This window comes from Mus caroli, chromosome 17 (genome assembly GCF_900094665.2).
Source record: "Mus caroli chromosome 17, CAROLI_EIJ_v1.1, whole genome shotgun sequence".
Classification (NCBI taxonomy): Eukaryota; Metazoa; Chordata; class Mammalia; order Rodentia; family Muridae; genus Mus; species Mus caroli.
In genome coordinates, this window is record NC_034586.1 from 16,272,139 (window position 1) to 16,276,810 (window position 4,672).

Sequence of the window (4,672 nt, forward strand, 5' to 3'; positions counted from 1 at the left end):
TTGTACAACCACTCTGGAAATTAGTCTGCCAGTTCTTCAGAAAATGGAACATAGTACTATGGATCCAGTATTACCTCTCCTGAGCATTTACCCAGAAGATGTTCCAACTGGTAATAAGGACACATGCTTCACTATGTTCATAGCAGCCTTATTTATAATAGCCAGAAGCTGGAAAGAACCCAGATGTTTCTCAACAGATGAATGGGTACAGAAAATGTGGTACATTTACACAATGGAGTACTACCTAGCTATTAAAAACAATGAATTCATGAAATTCCTAGGCAAATGGATGGACCTGGAGGGCATCATCCTGAGTGAGGTAATCCAATTACAAAAGAACTCACATGATATGCACTCAGTGATGAATGGATATTAGCCCAGAAACTTAGAATACCGAAGATACAATTTGTAAAACACAAGAAAATCAAGAAGAGGGAAGACCAATGGGTGGATACTTCATTCGTCCTTAAAATAGGGAACAAAATACCTATGGAAGGAGTTACAGAGACAAAGTTTGAAGTTGACTTGAAAGGATGGACCATCCAGAGACTGCCCCACCCATGCCTGTACCATGCCTGCTGTATGCTGCCCTGATCCCACCTTGATGATAATGGACTGAACCTTGAAACCTGTAAGTCAGCCCCAATTAAATGTTATTTTTTATAAGACTTGCCTTGGTCATGGTGTGTGTTCACAGCAGTAAAACCCTAACTAAGACAGAAGTTGGTACCAGGGACTGACATATTGCTGTGATAGGCCTGACCATGCTTTTATTTGAAAGAATGTGAATTTGGGGACTTTGGATTTGGAACACAGTGGAATGCTTTAAATGGGGCTTAATGGATCATCCTAGTAGGAATATGGAAGATTTTGTTGCTGGGAGTAATTTGAACTGTGTTGACCTGGCCCAAGAGATTTCAAAGGAGAAGAATTTCAGAATGTGGCATAAAGACTGGTTTTGTGGTATTTTGGTGAAGAATGTGGCTACTTTTTGACCTTGCCTGAAAAGTCTGCCTGAGGCTAAGGTAAAGAGACTCTAATTGCATTGACAAAGGAAGTTTCAAAAAAGCCCAGCAGAGACTTTGTTCTCTGGTTAAGTCTTATGAAGAGAAGTTTGAACAAGCATAGCAAGCTTAGAAAGGAAAAATAAAAAAAATATATGGTTCATATAAATGCATGGTATTAAAGGGGTACCAGGAAGTGAAATGGAGCAAAATCTTGTGTTCTAGGAGATAATAGATTAAGGGAGTGGGACCTTGGGGCAAGATCCTACCTTGCTAAATTTAGATCCAGGCTGGGTGGTACACACCTTTAATCCCAGGAGACAGGCATGCTGATTTCTGCATTCAAGGCCAATCTACAGAGAAAGATCCAGGACAGCCAAGCTTAGCCAGTGAAGGAGTTGGAAAACAGAAAGCCAATGACAATGTAATAATACAAGGAGGTCATATTCTAGTTCCTGCAAGCAGCAGAATTCAGCAGCTTCAGTCATGTGGCTCTGGATCTAGACTTAAGAATGGAAGGAACTACTGGGACAATTGATGCTGGTTAGCTGGAGCTAAGAAATTAGCAATAATTAAGAAGAGACCACCATCACTGAGGTGAAATCTTCTGGAATTTTTTTCTGGGAGCACAGAGAAGCTGTGTTCCAAAGATAGCCAAGGTTGTACCTCATGCTGTGACTGGACTTGGTCATGTGTAAGAGTCACTCAGGTAGTACTGCTTTTGAAGGAATGAAGGGGACATGGAGAGCAGCTGAGGCTTGGCACTGAGAGGCCAGGAAAGGTCATTGGAGAAGGTGAAGCCTCAGCTGTAGTTGATGGCCCAAGACTAAAGGTGTCAGGGAAAACATTTGAGGCTTGACCCCATGAAGAGAGGTTATGAGAGGCTATTCATGAAGCCTAGTTGGAGTAGATCAACCTGAGCTTAGAGTGCTACAGAGGGCAGAGCTGGAAAAGTGATGCCAGCCCTTAGGAGGAGGTCAAAAGATCAAGTGGAATCCCAGACACTGAAACAAGAAGGTGTAACATTGAAATTGCTCTGGAGACTCAAAGATGTTAAAGATGCCAGAGCCATGGGTTACATGCTGAAGAAAGCTGCTAACAGGGAGTGGAACCAGCCCAGGAGAAAGCAGTTTGTTGCAGTCAACAAAGATGAAAAAAGAGTGGAGATCTGAAGACTGTTTTGACATCAGACATGGAGATGCAGAGTTTGGAGTTTGCCCAGCTAGTTTCCTGTCTTTCTTTGGGGATTACAGTTAAGTGATTGGATGAATCTCAGAAGAGACCTTGAACTTTGTACTTTTAACATTGTTGAGTCTGCTATAAACTATGAGAACTTTGAAAGTTTGAGTAAATGCATCTGGCATTATGCTATGTTTAAGTATGCCCCTCCCCCATAGACTCATGTGTTTGAACAAATCTACGGAGCCAGGGAGTGGAATATCATGGTTTGTATATTCTTGGACCAGGGAGTGGAGGTGTTGCCTTGTTGGAATAGGTGTGACCTGGTTGGAGTAGGTGTGTCACTGTGGGTGTGGGCTTATGACCTTCTAGTTACCTAGAAGTCAGTCTTCCACTAGCAGCCTTCAGATGAAAATGTAGAACTCTCAACTCTGCCTGCACCATGCCTGCTGGATGCTGCCCTGCTCACACCTTGATGATAATGAAATGAACCTCTAAACCTGTAAGCCAGCCACAATTAAATTTTGTTTTTTATAAGACTTGCCTTGGTCATAGTGTCTGTTCACAGCAGTAAAACCCTAACTAAAACAATATGGAAAAACAAAAAACCCAGCATAGCCAAAACAATTCTCAACAGTAAAAGAACTTCTGAGGTAATCACCATTCCTGACTTCAAGCTGTCCTAAAAGCAATAGTGATAAAAACCACACGGGATTTGTATAGACAGCCAGGCCAATTACTGCAGACAAACATCAATTGGATCCTCAATCTGCAGGAATACAGGGTTACAGTGGTTACAGGCGAGCAAGGAGTTGGCGCAGATGACAAACAAATATGCACACAAGGGAGTGCAGTATCTGGATGTAATTTGTCTCAAAGAGAGCATCAGTGTTATAAGTCTATTGTATAGTCCACCTTCCCACTAGGCTTTTGTAAATTCCTGTATATGGGTGTAACTCAGCTATCTATAGTTCTAAGTATTTACTCTAGTTCCCTCTTAGACCACAACCTTCCTTCTTCCTAGCTAATTGTAAATTCCTGTGCAGGACAGTGACTCAGCTATCCATGCCCAGGGTCAGCTCAAGGACTGCCTAGGACTGATGAAGAATCTAACTTAGCTATATGTCAAAATCAATCCTTAGAAGCACTTATAATAAAGCAATGTTGAGGGAAAGCACACAGATCCATTCACTGACTAAAGCAAGGACATTATTGGAGCATTTGTTATACAGGATGCCAAGGTTCCAGGAGACTAAGTTTCTGTGAACTTTTTTGCCTCGGGACTACGTCCAGGTTTCTAAACCTGTCAAGCGGATCACTACTGGAGTGGATGTAGCAGCCAACCAATTGAATAGAATCTAGGACCCAGCACCAAACCCACACACCTATGGGCACTTGGTCTTTGACAAAGAAGCAAAAAACATACAGTGAAAAAAAGAAGGCATCTTCAGTCAATTGTTCTGGCCTAACTTGTGGTCTATCAATAGGAGATTGAAAACAGATCCTTATTTATCACCCTGCATAAAACTAAAGTCCAAGTGGATAAAGGACCTCAACATAAAACTAGATACACTGAATCAAATTGAATAGAAAGTGTGAAAAAGCCGGGCAGTGGTGGCACACGCCTTTAATCCCAACACTTAGGAAGCAGAAGCAGGCAGATTTCTGAGTTTGAGGACAGCCTGGGCTAAACAGAGGAACCCTGTCTCAAAAAACGACAACAACAAAAAACCCTCAAACTCAAACTCATTGGTACAGGAGGAAATTTCCTGAACAGAATACTAATGGCCCAAGTTGTAATTGCATCTATCCATAAACGGGACAGAGGCTGGAGAGATGGCTCAGCAGTTAAGAGCACTGACTGCTTTTCCAGAGGTCCTGAGTTCCATTCCCAGCAACCACATGGTGGCTAACAATCATCTGTAATGGAATCTGATGCCATCATCTGGTGTGTCTGAAGACAGCTACAGTGTACTCATATACAGAAAATAAATAAATAAATCTTTTAAAAAAAATGGGACCACATTATGCTGAAAAGATTCTGTAAGGAAAAAGACACCATGAATAGGACACATAGGCAACCTACAGATTGAGAAATAATCTTCACTATCATTACATTTGCCAGAGGGCTAATATCCAAAATATATAAGAACTCAAAGAGTTAACCTCCAAAAAAGCCAAACAACCAAATTTAAAAAATGTGCTACAGAGCTATACAGAAAATTTACAACAGAAGAATCTCTAATGGCCAAGAAACACTTAAAGAGATGTTCAAAGATTTTGGTCATGAGAGAAATGTAAATCAAAACAATCTTGAGATTTTACCTCACACCAATCAGAATGACTAAGATCAAAAACTCAAGTAACAGCACATGCTGGGGAAGATGTGGAGAAAGAGAAACAGTCCTCCATTTCAGGTGAAAGAGGAAAATTACTGACCACCAGAACTCTCACCCCAGAGTACATTCTGAACTCTCACACCAGAGTCA